Below are 19,716 nucleotides of genomic sequence, written 5' to 3' on the forward strand. Positions count from 1 at the left end.
TAATGTATTCCATGCACCAGTGTGGTGAACATATTTTTTTCACTGAAATAACACTATCCTTCTTCACAATATACGGCTAGTATTGTTATAATCATCTTTTGTAATGTGCTTTTACATAGTATTAAAGTAGATTTCTTATCAAAATACAACGTTCAAAAGTATTCGTTAACAGAAAATAACAAAAGTGGCATATTGGTTTGTATTTTCTAATTTCAAGTAATGCGTATACCATAAAATACTCTGAATATAAAAGTAATCAACGACTCTGTAAACTGCAGTCATCTATTTTCCTGTTTTCATTGCAGTTAATTACAAATATCACCCAAAATCATTCTGCAATATTTTTGGCAATGCAAACTTTGTCACCCTACCAGACAAAAGTATCTGATTTCTTTTAAAGGTCACCCATCCTGGGTGGCTCAGTCAGTTAAGCATCCGACTTCAGCTCAGGTCATGATCTCGCAGTTCGTGAGTTCAAGCCCCGCGTCGGGCTCTGTGCTGACAGCTCAGAGCCTGGAGCCTGTTTCAGATTGTGTGTCTCCCTCTCTCTCTCTGACCCTCCCCTGTTCATGCTCTGTCTCTCTCTGTCTCAAAAATGAATAAACGTTAAAAAAATAAATAAATAAAAATAAAGGTCATCCTTACATCATTTGAAAAACATGTAATGAAACCCACTATATATATATGCATGTGTAGAAATATATATGTAAATGTATGCAAGTATGTATGTATGCGTGTGTGTATATATATACACACGAATCATCTTTCTGGAAGTGATCAGGTGTATACTGCACTAAACCTGTTAGAAATGCAAAGGCAGTTAACAAAAGATCAAGGCAATACAAACATAAGATAGTTTGATGGGAAGAAAAACTCTACATTGGGCTGGATATCTTTGCTACTTCATTCTTCTTCTCTTTGCATTTCTCATTCCCCTTGTTTTACCAGTAGCTTTCTTTAACTGGTGATAGAAATTACATAAATTTACATTCTCAGCCCCCCTAGGAATAAGAAAGGAAGCCTGCAAGATGCAAATGCAGTCCTTCTTAGTCTTTGAGCCAAAGAAAAGTAAGCAAGGATGTTTGTGAATGCTCCCGTTTTTTTACAGTCAGAGACTTGTGTCCCGAGGGCTTCAATGGCCCTTGGTTGTTCTGAAATGCTCTGCTCTTTTCTGTCCCAGCCTCTGTGGGCTCTGGCCAAGTGATAGGTCTCTATTAAAGTTCTTGGAGCTCTCATTTTTAGTGGCACTGGAGACCTAACTGGAATCTCAGTTTCTGCCTGACTAGGAAACAAAATGAATGCTTACACTGTGCAAAGCACTCTATTACATTTACTTGTGTTTTTTACATTTAATATTCATGGCAACTCTTTCGAGGTAGTTATGATATTCACGAGAAAACTGAGTCTTGCAGAGATTTTAAAAATTTGGTCATTTTCGCATATCTAGTAAGTGATGAATGTGGGAACTGTCGGACGGCCAAAACAGAGTGTTGCTATTTTTATTATAGTGCCCTTCTGCTTAATGGAACTAAAGGAAAGAAAATACTTTCCAATCTCATATTCCTAAAGCACACCTGCAATTTCTCTTTCTTACGCAAAACATAAAAGAATAACCTGTAGAAAGGCTTGGGATAATTCGAAAGAAAAAAAGTTTATTTTCTCTTAGGAAATATTTAATAAACCAGACACTGGAGTCGTGTGCTAGGTCCTGCCTTAGCTACTGGAGATTCAGTGATAAATTTCTCATTGTCACCACTTTTCATTGCTGAGAAACTTGTGGAGAAGCAGATGTGCCAACAACTCTAATATAATGGGACCTAAGTCATTCTGGTGATCACCCAGGAACTTAGATGTGAAATCTAGTGCTGTAATCCTGGTTAGCTTGTTGTAGCTGCTGCTGCTTTTCTTTTTTGTTGCAAGACAGAAAAAAACAAAACAAAACCAGACATTCATCAAAAAACAAAAGCAAACAAAAACACAATAAAACAACAAAACTGGGGAGACTTCCCGGCAGAAGTGGCTTTTAAAGTGGTTGTTAAAAGCTAAAAGGCAGCTTGCTAGTAGAGAAGGGTATGGTCCATGCACGGATAGGAAATTCTATGGGAGAGGAATTTTATGAGCCAGGGAAAAAAATCTCAATAAACTAAAGTTCAAAAACATATACACAGGTAAAAACCGTACGATTAAACATACGAAGATAATGAGACTAAATAGAAACCATCAAACAAGATAGAAGAGTATCAAAGTAGCTATAATTTTCCTCTGGGTAATGTGATTTTTGTTAAGGTGGTGAGGGGGGTAATAGGCTGTTTGTATTTTTAGTAGGAGCTCAGGAATAGATGCCAAAAATGAGAAGACCAGGTACTTTAAACACTGCCAGGCTCTTTGGCAAAGCTTGGAGGTAAAAAAGAATCTACTTAAGGGTGCTCTGTGTTCAGCTGGTTTTCACTTCGGAATGGCTTGAAATATAAGGAAAACGTTACCATTTCTTTCCTTTTTTTTTTTTTTTCAGGTTTTGTGCCCTGCCACACCAAATATGGATTCCAAATAAAAGTTCTTTCATTTCTAGAAAGTCTCTAACCTTTACAATAGTGGGTTTTGTTCTCATAGGCTGCTCTGTGTAAATTGTAGGTTTGAAGGTTGGCATCTTTTTGTAGCCTGCAAAATGAAATTCATAGCTGAGGGTTTGAAATTGTGGACAAGGCAAGAGGTCTCCATTCTTTCTTTGAATGTTCCTGCTGTAACCACTAACACCATTTTTCATAACACCAGAACGATTTCTGTAGGCTTATTTTGTGCGATGAAAAATGTTTAAGTTTTTCGTTTTGTATTCTTTAGAGTAAACAGCGTATTTCTGGCCTTCAGGTGAACTGATGAAGCGATCCAATCCAATTGTGATTTTGTTGTTCCCCAGAGTTGAGAAGGCTGTTAATAACCTCCTGAATCTGAGTCATTTTCGTGACTTCTACATTAATTCTTCGCGGTTAAAACCATCCTTCTCCCAGATGCTTTTGCATCGCCCTCTTGTGGTGAAAGTGGAGTATTTTTCCTTGAAGGGACATGCTGCACAGTACAATGTTCAGATACATTACTTCTCATAATAATTGCTTTTGAGAACCACATTAGACAGTGTAATCATTTTTGTTGCAGCCATTAAACAAACTTCGAAAATTCAAGAGAAGGAAAGTCTGTAGCTCTGCCTCTTCCATGTTTTTGCTCCTTTCCTGATGTTCCAAGTGGCCTACTGCTATTTTCTTTCTGTTTAGAGAACTGCCTTTAGACATTCTTTTAAGTAGGTCTGTGGATGTCAAATTCTCTTATTTTGCAATCACCTGAGAATGTCCTGATTGTCCTCTGTATTTTTAAAGGATACTTTCAGTAGATAAGGATAAGATTCTGTGCTGACAGTTCTTTTCTTTCAGCACTTAAAACACTGTATCACTTCTGATAGCCAAGGTTTATGAAATTCTACTCTCATTCGTATTGTTTTTCTCTAATAGATAATGTGTCATTTCTCTCTGGTTGCTTTCTAGATTTTTTTTCTTTGTCCTTGTTTTCAGAAATTTCTGGTGTAGATGTTTGAAATTACCCTATTTGGTTGGGGTTTACTCAAAAATAATTTTTTAGCTATTATTTATTAGAATATTTTTTTCAACTCACCTTCTTTCTCCTTTCTTTCTTGGACTCCATTGACATGAATAGAGATTTTGTTTTAGTTCCACATGTCTGTGAGACCATTTTTCAGTTTGTTTACTCTGTTTTTCAGAACAGATAATCCCTATCTTTTTTTTTTTCCTCAAGTTCAAATGATTTTTTTTCCTCTGCCTTCATTCCACTGTTAAGCCCAGCCACTGTGTTTTTACTTTTGGTACTGTAATTTTTGGTTTAAAATTTCCATTTGGCTCCCTTTATGTTTTCTAATGCTTCACTGATACTTTCTATTCTTTAGCTGAGACTTTACTTTTTATTTGTTTCAAGCACGTTTAACATTACTCATTGAAGCATTTTTATGATGGTTGCTTTAAAATCCTTGTCATAGAATTCTAACCATTGGGCCATCTCAGGATTAACATCTGTTGAAACCTGGACATTCTGGGTATTAGGTTATGATCCCTGGATCTTATTTAAGTCTCAGGTTTCAGGGGCGCCTGGGTGGCTCAGTCGGTTAAGCGTCCAACTTCAGCTCAGGTCATGATCTTGTGGTTCATGAGTTCGAGCCCAGCGTCGGGCTCTGTGCTGACAGCTCAGAGTCTGGAGCCTGCTTCAGTTTCTGTGTCTCCCACTTTCAGCCACTCCCCTCAATAATAAACATTATTATTATTATTTTTTTTTTTTTTTACAAAAAATCCCATGTTTCAGCATGCCTCCAGTCTAGTGCTTAGGCGAGGGAGATGCTGCCTCATTATTTCCAGGTGAGGGTAGAGGTCCAGGTCCTCCTACCTATTCCTATCACCATTCTTAATGGCTTGAAAAATCATAGGAAATTCATTCAACAAAGTGCTTTCTGAGCTTTTCAGTCTCCTCACCTCCAGTAGTTCTTCTCTGACACATGCTGATGGGTATACCTTGATCTTATTACCATCATCAGTGACAACGTGATTTTCTAAAGCTCGGTTTCAGGATTCTAACTGTTTGACTAGTCTCCTGTGCTCCAACTTACTTCCTCAGGGATTCCTTTGCAGCTAAACTGTGATCAGATTTATACATTATGGAAAAACACAGTGTATATTTATAGAATAATTTGAGGGAATGAAGCAGGGTATAAGGAATCTAATAAAGAGGTCTAACTGCAAGACAGCAGTGATTTAGACTAGGGCTGTGACAAGTGACAAGAAAGGGAAATGTTTGGTTTGAGATGTATTTTGAAGATTAAATTGATGAAAATTGGTAATGGAAGAGTGGTCCAAAAGAACAATATCCAACTTTTGAACTGGGGTGCCTGATTTGGTAGTAGAACCATTTAGTAAAACATAGAACACAAAAGAAAAAATTAAGGTTAATTACCGGATTTGTACTTGAGGTGCTTATGTGACACTCAAGTTATAAAGTGGACCTAGAGCTCAGGAAAAACCTAAGTAATAAATAATAGAAGTATCTATATAGTAACAGATAAATTTATCCTTACAGTGATAAGTAATTTTTATAGCTATACTTGGAATCACGAGTTTCAAGATTTTATGGAGAGAGAGAGGTAGAATGCGGGGGATGGATGTTGAAGCAATGTTTGTTTAAGATCTATGCAGGATGATAATAATTTTATAAAATTGGAATCTCTATACAAGAATTTCTTAGAGCTCCATATTTAACACAGTAAAATGGAAACAGTAATGCTAGCCTTTCCTCTTTTTGCCTTAAATTTTCTCTCTTACTTCTATATATTTTGGAACCTCTTTCCTGTATTTCTTCTCTAGTTTCTTGTCAAGTTTTCTCTTCTCTCCTTTGAGGGAAGTACTTGTTATTAAGGGATTTGTCAAAGTCCTTAGTGCGTCAAATATGAACGCCAACAATTTGTTCATCATTCAGTATCTGTTTCATGAAAAACACAAAACTACAAAAGCAATAACAACTACCAGATGAGTAGTGTAGGAGTGTTTGACTGGTATTGATTTCCCCCTACTTTTTTTCTCTTAAAACATGTTCCTCTGGATCAAATTTCCAAATACCACCTACAACAAAAACAACTATTCAGCATATCTCTGACAAAAGAAAATAGAAAGTACAATAGAACGTTCACTCCTAAGCCTTGAAATATCCCCAAAATATCCAAATACCACCTACAGCCTAGAAAAATAAACTACAACCTCCCACATCCCCTCCTACCTCCAGCATGACTCAAACACACACGTTCCCCTTAACCACATTTACAAAGAATGTCTACTCAGTTGAAATAAATTAGTTTTCCTTAAGTCAGCAATAAAATAAATTATATAGTCACCATAGTCTACCAATGCTGAAATGTCTTATTTTGGTTTTTTTTGTGATTTTAACATAAGAAAGTTAAAATATATGTGTTTCACACAAAGGTGGCAAACGTTTTATTAATAAACAAGAACATTCTTCACATAGCATATTCTAACCTAAGATATTCTAACTTGAATAGGACTGAGAAATGATACAATATTTCACAGAAGAGTTCACACTAAGATTATAATACTAAATATACAATGGAGACGAAAATTGTTGATCTGGACAATGCTCTACCCTGGGGTGAGCCATTAATAAAAAAAATAAAAGGTTGTGCTTGAAGAAACCAGATGGTTCCATGCTTTCCTATATCAGATATAATTAGTAAATATTATTTGTACCTGGCAAATTTATACTCAACTATCAGGAAGAACTATTAGGTTTTTTTGTTTTATTTTGTTTTGTTTAATTTGAGTTTGGGGAAGTTTAGCTATGATGCATGATATTCAAATGTGAACATGATTATATATAAATATATGATTAGATATGTTTAAATTTAATGTTTATCATATATGAAGTGTTATAAAATTCTGGAATCCTATTATGAATCTTGCATTTCCTTTTATTCAATTAAAATATTTCTTGAGCTGTTATTTGCCTACAATACAGGCTGAGATCATTAAGCATGGAAAGCAGGGGATATATGAATAATTCTTTGCAGAATAGGATCTAACAGTTGGTGATGACAGTAATGACTGAAAACAGAATGAGCAAAAATTTAGTGCCAGGAAAGCAAACAACAACAAAAATACCATATTACCTTATATGTTTGATCAAACAGGCTGAATTAATCCTAATCTAATCTTCTAAATTCCTAAATATTTAGATTTGGCTGCGTGTTCTTTTCCTTGCACAGATTTTTGCTCTATATTTCCTCCATTACCTGGTTTCAACCATCATCTCTATATGGGTATCTCAGTCTCTGATTTCCATCTAAAGCTCCAGTTTAAAATATTCAGAGCCCCAGCAACTATTTCCATTGACAATACAGTCAAATATTGTCCCAAACAGAATTATCTTCAACTGAGTTTTCGTCCTGAGATGTGGTTTTGTTGTAATCAGGATACTAATTGTAATACTACCAGTAAAGTATGAATTCTGCAAATAATGAATTAATGACACTTTTGAACCCTTAGTATATAAAGCATACAATTATGCACTTTACTTGCATGATTTCATTTCATTCTCCCAATCACCTGAGGTAGCTGTTATCATTTCCAGTTTTTTACAAATGAAGCAACAAATGAGCTCTTAAAGAAATTAAATGAGATGCCTAAGGCCAGTTTTTAGGAAGGGAATTGGTAAAATTGAATGGACTTTTAATCCAGGTGAACCTTACTACAAATCTTTAACCATATAAAGTATGTTGCTTCTCATGAACTAAATCACTTAGTTCCAATAATTTAAACTTGACTCTTCTCCCTTCTTCATTTATTTGTCTGATTCCAAGTCCCACGGATCATTATTTCACCATGTACCATTTTCATTTCCATGGATGGCGACCAATTCTGATTGCAGTAGGTTACAAAAGTGACCACAATTCTTTGCAGATCTATCTGCTAACAAGGGGTGCAGTCACCCACTCCTTGAATCTGGGCTGGTTGGTAATTTACTGTGGACCACAGAAGCTCCAGAAATGAGGTTGTGTGAGTTTGGAATCAAAACCTCAAGAGACTTTTCATGTTTCTGCCTTCCTTCCTGAGATTTCTGCTCCTGCTAGCTATTAAACATATCTGCCCAGCAGGAGGATGAGACAGCTATACCAGCTGAGCCATCTTGAACCAGCCAGCATCCTTGATCTGACAACTGATTAGAGTCATATGAACAGGCCCAACCAAGCTCACTTGAGCATTGCCCACATCAGCAGAACTGGCCTGGACAGCCCACCCCAAATTGCTATCCCACAGAACTACAGGCTAAATAAATGGTTGCTGTTTTAAATCACTAAGTGCCAGGGTTTCTAGTATGCATCAAAATGTAGGCTACTTATTTATGAAACTCTGCTCTAGTCAAAGCAGCCTACTTACTATTTATTCCCTCACTTTTATACTTACATACTGCATTTCACAGTTTCATATTATTTTCTCATAATGATGTCTTACTGATTAAATTTATTGGCATACTTTACCTCCTGATTACATTATTGTAGTTACCCCAGGCTTGCTATTTCAAATACACACACACACACGCACACGCACACGCACACGCACATACACACACACATTTTATCACATACCTGTTATAAAAAGACTAACATAAAACTGCTTATGTAACTGAGTTAAAGAAATGCAGAAAAAGGTGGAAGATTAGCTCTCATTATAGAACAATTTCTAAACAGAATTATATAAGATTTTATATAGGTTATTTTATTTTTCTGGCCTTGGTTTTCACATCTGTACAATACTTAGGGCCCTCTGATCCTTCTATATGCTACAAGATTTTCCTGGGGATATGATGATGATAATGTTAATAAAAACTGCAAACATGTTCAGAAACTTCTGGGTGCCAGAAACTGTACCAAGGATTTTATATACACTCATTTAATTCTTGCAACATACATATCCAAATTATTTAAAATATCATTATAAAAAATATGCTATCATTCAATACTCTATTCAGATTGGCTTAAGAAGCAAGAGAATTAAAAAAAAAAAGAAGCAAGAGAATTATTATTTGAAATTTACCCAAAATAATTTATTGTCACGTTATCTCTCTGAAGGATAAGTTTCTAGTAAATATACCGTAAGTAAGACTTCTAAAAACTGAAAGATAAATGTCAAAGTCCCCTAAAGCACCAAAATATTTTCAGACTTTTGTCCTAAAGTTTCTGTAAATGACTTCTGGAAATCATGCATAGTTCAATAAATCTATGCAACCTAGTTCTTCAGATTCATGCTTTGTTAGATGCAATAAACTATGAAATGAAAATAGTTACAAATAGATTTATATGAATTATATTTGGCTATAAGACTAGAGAGATAAATACTACTACAGCCCAACAATCCTGGTGAGTATAATCACCTGAGTCAAGGCTCTTGGAGAAAAGATAAGGACACACAAGTTGGATGATGTGGTGAGACGGTTTCTTAGCAGAACGAATAACTATATGGAGAGTCACTTAAATGTACCAGAAGCAAGACTTAAGTTTTTATAATTGGCCCCTCCTAGTTTACTGTTGTTATTGTATATGAAGACTCAAAAACATATTTATAAATTCTATTTATCACTCAAAGTTAGAGAAATAAGAAACAAAGAACAGAATCAGAATTCATGAAGATTCCAACAAACTGGAAGAATCAAAGCCAGATTGCTTAACCTCACCAGAAATATTTGCCCAAGTCACACAATTTACAACAGGGGAAAACCTGGCTCAACAAAACTCCATGTTTAAAGAAAAATAAAACAGCAACAAAAAGCATATTTTATTCTTCTGCAATTTCAACATGGAAGAATGATGACTTGATATCAAAAAGTAGTAAGGGAATCTGAAGTTCCAAAGCAGAAGACCAGTGTTTGAGTTTGCGACATAAAAAAGCCTATTTGTTTTTTGTTTGTGGAGAGAACTTTTTTTTTTTAGTCATGGGCTCCTCATCCCATGAATATCAACAAATTTTAGTCCAATCTTTGAAAGTAAGCTGAGATGAAGGAATGTCAAATGTAGAACTTTTTAAAGAACCAGCAATACTTTAATCCATAAAAATATTAAGTTTTTTTTTTCAAATTAAGTTCCATGAGACAATAGATACATTATTTGATGTTAAAAAGTAAATAAGAATACACCATAGAAAGATTGTAGAAAAATAATCATTTTAAGCATACAATAGTATATTATATATTATGCATTGCTTTACTATAACAAAATTCACTTTTCTTAAATAATCTATTCCCAGTAGAGGTCAATGAAGCATTATCATGTTCTAATTTCTGCTAATTGATCAAAACCAGTTATGCAAACAGCAACAATGTTTCAATGAATATACCTATCCCACCATTGGTTATACCTAGTGGACATACTAAATACACTCCCTCAATTTTGATTTCCTTATTTTTTAAAGTAAGGCTTTTTTGGATTAGATCATCTTAATAGTTCCTTATAACAATGTTTACTATTTTATGGTAAAAATCAGTTCTAGAATAATGTTTATCTAAAAGGAATCATTAGCAATTGTAATATTGCAGAAAATTCTTACTGATTCATAAAGTATGAAAAAAACTGATGTAAATTGCACAATAAAAATTTTCTAATTCTATCTTGATATCTCTTAATCTTCCTTAGGAAAAAGTATGATGTTTTCTTTTTACACTAATAATTTAGTATAGATTATAGGTATTGTCAAAATGAGGTTTATTCCCTTACTATTTCTGTCTCACATTTCATATAAATACATATTCCCACAAGGTGGTGCTCTTAATTTAAAAATTCCACCAGAAAGCAGTTTTGTTCTTTACTTGCATAGTGTTCAAAGACATTACACAAGCTTCAGCATATTGTGAATCATCAAACGAGCCATGAAAATGCATGCATTAGTTAAAATTTATTTTTATTGATCCCATGTCACTTAGTGGATTAAAGTTGAATTTTTATTTAAAAATTGCTAAATGTATTAGTAAGTTTTAGTAGCAATTCAATTACTAAAAATTTGGATGTCTTAATCATTCAGGGTTAAAATCTGAACAATAAAATGCATTCTATTCAGAAGAAAAAACATGAAAGAAGAAAGAAGATAAATGTGTCTGGAATAGATGTTCTTCTCTGGAAATACAGGAAAACTAAAATAGAGCATGGAAACACTATCTAAAAGCTTTTAACTTTATTTTTATTTATTTTTTTTAGGGGTAGCCCTCTTTTAACTCTTTTTTTTTTTTTTTCGAAAGCTTTTAACTTTAAACTAAGTACAGATTCAGCTAGTGGGGAAGGAAAGAGGAAAGCCAGAGAGAGAGAGAGAGAGAGAGAGAGAGAGAGGAAAAAAAGAAAGAAATTGAATAACAATAGTGATTTTGTTCGCCATTTCTTTCAAGGATTGTATTTCCTCAGTATAAAGTGGGAAGTTTGAATCTGCTATTTCTTCAGTGCCCTGAGTTCCCTCAATTCTCTTAGAGTATTACATCTCACCTTCTTAAGGCCCATTCTAGTGTTCAAATTGTTATATTATGTTTACATCACTCCTCAGGGAAAGTCAAAGAGTTCATCCAGTAATCAGCTAAAGAAGAAAAATATATTTCAATACTGGAAAAAAATAACTGGATGAGGAGTTCTACTTCCACTTAGGATACAGAAGCATTAAGAGAATACTGCTCCTATGCTAACAATGAGGAATAACCAGGTGATCTAAAACACCAATTTTTTTCTTTAACAATCACAAAACTGAGGACACAAGGCATCCAGACGAAACAAATTTCCAAGGTTGACAAGCCCCTCTAAGGAAAAACAGGATACAAAAACTGTATAATTGTTGGCAGAACATGGGAGACAAATAAAAGGTGGTGTAAAAGTAAGTGAGAAGAAATAAACTCACATTTTAACAAACTCTTAAAAGTCTAGTGTGGGCTCTCATGAGAGATCTGAATCCTGGGAGCTCCATGCCCAAAGGGAGTCTGCACCTGTCTACTACTAGCTCTTTAACAAGATGAGCTCAGCTGCTGCTTGGGGACAGGTATGAAAAAAGAAAAAGATATCTGCCACTGGGAGAAGGGCTAGAACCCTTCTAATATCAAACAACTGATTCTGCTTTAATTTTTTTTTTTTAAGTCATCTATCTACAAGAGATAGAAAGTCCCTGCTGTAAGTCCCAGGTAAAGGTTGGCTTTCACTGAGGAAGGGATCAGAAGCCCTCTCACCCCTTGCTCCCAGGCCAAAGGCAATCACCACTGGGAGAAGTACAGAAATCCACTCCCTCTAACCAGCACTGACAGTAAGAAAAAGTTATCTGCCACTGGGGGAGGAGGAAGTAACCTACTCAATCCCAAGAATCTACAATGATCTAAAGAAGAGGTCTCTTGCTTGAGGGAAGCAGCAAACTGCTTGTTGAAACACCTACTGAATCAAGGCAGTCAGCTACCTTGGAGGAGGGATAGAAAATTTTCCACCCTGGAAGGGGCAGGACAATGCAGAAACACTTGGTCCTGAGGCTTGGTCCACAAAGCCAATTTAAGGCTAAGACTTGAAGAGAACTATCAAGTCCCAGTACCTCCTTCCCCTGGCTCCTACCATGAGCCTTGCAATGAGTAACAAGCAACTGCAATTTCTTGCTAGAGAAGATGCAAGAATGCAAATAGACTTCTCCCCGCCCCCCTTGTAGGATAGGCATATAGTGTCTTATAGAAGTTGAGAGAGGAATAGAACATTTCAACAAACCATTTGTCATTCCAAAACTCACATAAAATACAAAATAGATACAATTGAAAAATGGGGGACTTTTAAGCTTGTATTGCAATGAAAGTGTCATTCTCCCTCTAGCTCTCCCTCTCTCTCTCTCTTCCTCTTGAGAGAGGAAGAGATTGAAAATTCACTTGATAGACTTAGAAGCAGACAAACTTGAAAATGAAAATAAGTAAATAGAAGTTATCCATACTGAAACTTGCAGAGAAAAAAAGAATGGGAAAAAAAATTGAATAGAACTTTCAAAACCTGCAAGACAGTTTCCAACAGTCTAAAATACATGGAAAACTTCAAAAACTAATGGAAAAAAGAACAACAACTATATATTCAAGAAGCTCAGAGAATTCCAAGAGAGAGAAATAGGAAGAAAAACATAAATAGGCAAATCATAGTAAAAGTACTAAAAATCAATGATAAATAGAAAATCTTGAAGGTATCCTCAGGAGAAAAAAGACACGAAATATGAAAAAAATAATTACAAATTAAAGGATACTTCTTGTCAGAAATTGTGAGTGCATGTACACAATGAAGCAATACCTTTACTGAAAGGCAAAAAAAAAAAATCTCAATCTAGAATCCCATAATTAATGAAAATACATTTTCCCAGGATTATATAAAAACCACAAGGCTTCATATTGTAGTATAGGAGTAAAGCTAGTTCAACAATCAAAATTAATTCATACAATTTACTAGAAAAAATACATTTTTCAATCAATAGAAAATCAGAAAATAATTTCATAAAATACAAGTCAATTCATTAAAATGGTCCCTAAAAACTAGGAAATTCTTCAATTTGAAATGGAAGAAGTTATTAAAATTAGATAAAACAAAACAAAAAAGAAAGCCCTAGAGCTAATATATATGTGTGTTTTTAATTTCCCGTAGAGTCCAATGTGGGGCTTGAACTCACAACCCTGAAATCAAGACCCTGAGATCAAGACCTGAGCTGAGATCAAGAGTCGGACGTTTAACCAACTGAGCCACCAAGGCACTCCCCAACATCCTTCTTAATAACAAAATACTACTCCTCCTAAAAACAGGAACAGGAAAAGGATGTCAGAATTACCACTGCTTTTCAGTGTTTTTTGGAAAGTCCTAACCAGATAAAGTCTGTCTTTTTTTTCACAAAATATGATTATCTACATAGAGAGCAACTGGAACTAATAAGTGTATATAGTGAGATGGTAGAATATAAGGTCAATGTAGAAAAACAAACTGTAAGTTTATAGAATATTGGAAATTAAAATATTAAACCAATCTCTGAGATAATTTTTTTAAAAACCTAAATAAAGAGGGATATCCCACGTTCATGGATTGTAAAATTCAATGCTGGTAAGATATCAGTTCTCCCAAAACTGATCTACAGATTTAATGCAATCTCAATAAAACCCTGGCAGGTTGTTTTGCTGCTTCTCACTAACAGAACTTGAGAAGTTGATTCCAAATTTTACATGGAAATGTGAAAACCTAGAATAGTAAAAATAAGAACAAAAGTGTAAATCTGTCAAGAATTAGTATACTATCAAACCACAGTAATCAAGACTCTGTGGTATTGAGAAAAGACAGACTTATATATCAATGGAAAAGAAGAGGGAGTTCGGAACAGATGAAAACAGATATGGTGAATTTATTGTGGCAAAGGTTATGAAGAAGCCATAGTCTTTTCAACCACTGAAACTGAAGCAAGTGAATATCCATGTGAGAAAACACAACACTGACACATGATCCGCGGAACACAGACGTAAATGTCAGAGCTAAATCTATAAAACTTCCATAGAAACTATAGGAAAAAATGTTTTTTATCTTTATTTAGGCAAAAATTTCTTAGGACCCAAAACACAAATCATAAAAAAAAGATAAATTGGACCGCATCAAAATTAAAATTAACTTTTTGCAAGATACTGTTGGAATAAATGAAGATAAGCAACAGATCGGAATATATTTATAAAACATCTGATAATGGACTTGTCTCCTCACTATGTAAAGAACTATGAAAACTTACTAATAAAGACAAAAATATCTTTTAGTGGACATACAGCCATTAATCATAATGGCTAATAAGCATTAGATAGCATGTTCAATATCATTACTCATCAAGAAATGAAAACTAAAACTCTAACAAGATACCACGAAATACCCACGAGAGTGACAAACATAAAAAGAATTGACAATACCAGGTGTCGGTGAGAAGGCTGGAACAATTAGAATTCTCATACTTTGTGTCAGTGATGCAAAATGATAAGTAACTTTGGCAAACAGCTTGTGAGGTTCTTATAAAGACCACTTAATAGACAATCTAGAAATCGCACTTGTAGGTATCTTTTCAAGAGAAGTTAATACATATTTGAATGCTCACAGCAGGATTTGTCACGATAGCCAAAACTAGAAATATCCCTAATGTCTATCAACTGGCAACTGGAAAAACAAATTGTGGTATAACTATACAGCAGGTTAGTACTTAGTAATAACAAAGAATATACTACTGATACAGGCAAAACTATGTAATAATCTCAAAACTGTTATGCTAAGTGGACGTAGGCATACTGTGTGATTACATTTATATGAAATTACAGAAATATCAAAATTATCCTCACAGAAAGCAGATTAACGTCTGCCATGGTTTAAGTGTCAGGAAGGGTTTTGACTACAAAGGGACACAAGGAAAGTTTTAGGGTAACAGCAATGTTCTATATCTTGATGGGGGTGGTGACTAAAAACTAATCAAACAGTATACTTCAAAAGTGTAAAATATACTCCCTATATATTACACCTAAATAATTTTTAAATAAATATATTGGATGAGTTGAACATAGTGTACTTACTATCTGTCTTTATAATGGCTTCTTCCTAAGGGATTTTCAAAAATAATTTTAACTCTTTTCTTTTCTTTCTTTCTTTTTTTGTCTTCTGGCTCTTAGAACTCCAAATGCATAAGAAACAATCCACTTGAGTATAGGCTTATAATCTATAGTCAGCAGGAAATAGTAAAAACTCCTGAATAGGAGAATGAAATCAAATGTACAATTTGTAAAAATGTACAAAGGAAGGTAAAACTAGATTTGGTTATCAGAAACAATTGGTAGGGAGAAGGGTGGGTCACAAGTTAAGATACCTCTCTGTAATACTCCTTAAATATGTTTTTTTTTTCCTTTTAATTGCAAGTGGCAGATTAGAGACCAAAAGAGACTTTAGGTCTGCAGCCAGAGATTTTAGATTTAGCTGCACTATAGTAGAAGCCATGGTAGTTCTTAAGCACTGTAAAAATGTAAGTATGTGCAGAGAGAAGCATATGACCAAGGACTGAATTTTAGGGTATGTTCACTTGGTTGCAGTGGGAGAAAGAAGAGGAGTCTTTCAAGGCAGGGACAGAGCAGCATCAAGTGCCACAGAGAGAGCAAGGGAAATGAAGAATGAAATTGGGTCAGTGGATTCAATTACGACAGCTCCAAATATAATTTTCAAACATTCTGTTATAGTTTGGGAGTAGACATAATTTCACAGAAAATGAAGGAGAGAGGGAGCTGAGCAACTGTAGCAGGGGGCACCATGTGGTTTGAATCTGGTTGCGTAGAAGAGATACAGACCCAAACTCGAGAGGACAGTATCATCTTACAAAAGGGTTTAAAGCACAGGGACTATTTGAAAGTAGAGAAAGAGGAGTCAGTGGAAAGGTAGAGATTGCTGGAGAGAAAAGGTACTATCTGAAGGTTAAAGATCCCCAAGATGCTGAAAGAAAAAGGGGGAGTGATACTATAGGTAAAAAGCCATGAGAGATGGGAAAAAAGTAATCTAACAAGATGGGAAGTAGTGAAGGTTTAGAATAATAATGAAAAAAAACCTGCTGCAGGGGAAGTTTATAACATTTTTTACAAAAAGCTGTACAGTAGCTGTATCTAGTAATAGATAAATAGTTTAAGGTCAGTGTATTGGTGTTACACGTACATGACCAGAACTTTAAAATACTGTTGTTTTTATCTTTGTTTTCATGACTTCCCTCTTTCCTCTACTTGATTCTTCCTGTCAAGGCCAGCTTCCAAGGTGAGTCAAAACTGTGTTCCTTTAGTGGTGTTATGACTGAAGGCTACAAGAGACTCAGAATCTTAATGATTGCTACTAAAGGATCATCGCAAACCCTCACATAAGAGTGCATTTGTGAAATGCAGGTTTAATTGTACAGATAAGAAAACTGATGCTCTGTGAGAATATGCTGCCTGAGGAAAATCAAAGTGCTTATTAAAGTGATAAAACTGGGATTAAACCTTAGGGTCCTTTATTACAACTTGTATAACCACAGTATATAATTTTTTTTTGTTCTTTCCCTCATGAAACTAGAACCTATTATTGCCTTCTGAATGATAGCATTCCCTTATCTATCATAAGGGAATAGCACAGTTTTGACCAAAAAAAAAAAAAAAAAAAAAAAAAAAGCCAGTTCCATTTCTGCCAAGATAAGACTATATGCAAGTTTGGTTTTTATTTGGTTGGTCTTGCCTTTCTGATTCTTGATTCCCTTATTTTTGAGTAAAGATATACTTCCAGACAGTTTGTAAGACCTTCCAGTTCCACACTCCTCTGAGTCTAAAACTGGAATAACTGCTCAGCCATATGTATGAACAAAACTTTGGACTGGCTGTGGGTTTATATCCTCCTTTACTTGCTACTTGGCCTTTACATATAGACACTTTTTTTTTAAGTTATACCATTTGATCTGATTATGAAATTAAGAAGGGAATGCTATTGAGGTTTATTGCTCTTAGAAGCTATTGAAAGCAAAATGAACTAGATTTGTGACCTTACAAAAAATGTCTTTGGCAATTTGCTTCAGAATTCCATTTCTGTATCATCTTCAATAGTAAAAAGCAGCACAAAGACAAAAGACACAGATATGCTAGAGTCTTACTTTCAATGTATTGCTGGGGAAAATTTTTCTCAAGATGTTAGGCTAAAGTCCTGAACTCTAAATCATTTGACTCATAAATCCTTCATTTACGTACAAGTAAATGTTATATGTACTCTAATATCGTGAGGCAATAGACCTTGGCTCCCCACTTAGAGCTCTCTTCTTCTATAACCTAACACTCATTACGTTTTCATCCAGGAAGCTCCTTATTTAATGCCCTATATTGCATACTTCTCCTCTAATTTGCTTCAATATTGGCTTGGACTTCTCTCTCCTCTCTTTCTACACTCTTTCCCTAGAAGAACTTAACTATTCTCATGCCTTTACATATTATTCATATACTATCATCCCGGAAATTTACATCTCAATCCATGTAAACAACTCACACCTGTCAAGCTAAATAACATTCTCCTCCTTCCCTTTCTCCAAATTTTTCTCTTCTTTGTTCTTGTTTTGGTAAATGTCATAATCATCTATCCAGTAGCTTAGCCCACAACTTAAGGGCATTTTTTTTTTATTTTTGTCAGCACATAAACCCAAACCACCATCAAGACATCAACTGTAATTTCAAAATATACCTCAGCCTAGTTCACTTCTCTGTCACCAACAACTTAAGTCAGACTCCCATCATCTCTTACCTGGACTCACACAGTTGTGATTCCTGCTTCCATTCTTGTCTTATTCCACTCATTTTTAAAGAGTGTAATACATGCAGCATAATATTTTTAACATATGAATGTTATCATGTATTTCCCTCACATAAAACTCTCCTATGACTTCCCATAGCACATGAAAAAAAACCCCAAACTCCTATAAGACCCAATATGATGGGCTGCGGGGGAAGTTTAATTTAACATCACCTTCCTGTAGCTCACTAAACTTTAGCCATGTTTGTCCAGGTCCTGTGCACCTTGTCTTAGTTTCCTAAGGGTGCTGTAATAAACTACCACAACCTGGTGGCCTAAAACAATAGAAACTTATTCTCTCATAGTTCTGAATGCCAGGGGTCTGAAATCAAGTTGTTGGGTAGGTTGTTTTGTTGCTCTTGTTGTTGCTGCTGTTTTAAACATAAATTCTGAGGGAGAACTTATCTCATACTTCTCTCCAGCTTCTGGTGGCTATCAGGAATCCTTGCCATTCGCTGATACATTAGTGCATGAGATACATAAGTGCATGACTCCAATATCTGTCTCCATTTTCATGGTGTTTTCTGTGCGTTTCTGTGTCCTCTCATCTTCTTATAAAGACACTTGTCATTGGTTTAGAGCCCATCTTAAATCCAGGTTGATCTCATTTTAAGATCTGTTTTGTAAATAAGGTCACATTCTTAGGTTCTGTGTAGACATGAATTTTGGGGGACACTATTTAATCCACCACATTCTTCATATTATTGCCCAGATCATTCATCATCTACCCTTTAAATGGCTCATCTTTTTTTTTAATGTTTATTTATTTATTTTGAGGGAGAGAGAGAGCTTGAGCAAGGGAGGGGAAGAGACAGAGGGAGACAGAGAATCCCAAGCAGGCTCCTCACTGGCAGTGTGGAGCTCGACGCAGGGCTCGAACCCATGAACCGTGAGATCATGACCTGAGCTGAAATCAAGAGTCAGACGCTTAACAAACTGAACCACCCAGGTGCCCCCTTAATAATAGCTCTCTGTTGCTGCCTTCACAATACTAGCCAAACATGCATAATTTCAGTGGTATATTTTATATGCAGCACATTGTGTATGTGTACATGTACATTATACACACACACACACGCATACTGAATACATATATAATACATATATACATACTAAATATAAATACATTCTAAATATAAATATATAAATATAAAAGAAAACATAAATATAGTAACATATTTGTATGCATGTGCACATGTACATGCTGTATGATCACTTAAGAACATGAAAACATTTCTTTTTCTTTCTTTTCAAATTTTTATCTTAATTGTAGTTAGTTAACATACAGTGCAATATTGATTTCAGGAGCAGAATTCAGTGATTCGTCACTTACATACAACACCCAATGCTCATTATACCAAGTGCCCTCCTCAATACCCATCACCCATCTAGCCCATCCTCCACCCACCTCCCTCCATCAACCCTCAGTTTAAGAACACGAGAACATTTTTTAATTTAACTTTGTCATGGTATATACTCAAAGGAAGCTAGCAAGAAATGAGTGGGATATTTTAGAAATAGAAAGAGTTTTTAAAAATCACCTTCAGTATAAAGAGTACAAGGAAGGAGGAAAAGAAAATGAGCAGGAACATCTGTCAGTCTAAAAGGTATCAAAAGAGGGGTGCCTGGCTGGCTCACTCAGCAGACATGTGATTCTTGTTCTTGGGGTCATGAATTTAAGCCCCACACTGCGTGTAGAGATAAGATAAAAAATAAATTAAAATTCAAAAATAAACAGATGTCAAAGAAAAAATATGAGAAAATAATGGAAATTCAAAGGGAAGACA

This window comes from Panthera uncia, chromosome B4 (genome assembly GCF_023721935.1).
Source record: "Panthera uncia isolate 11264 chromosome B4, Puncia_PCG_1.0, whole genome shotgun sequence".
Lineage (NCBI taxonomy): Eukaryota > Metazoa > Chordata > Mammalia > Carnivora > Felidae > Panthera > Panthera uncia.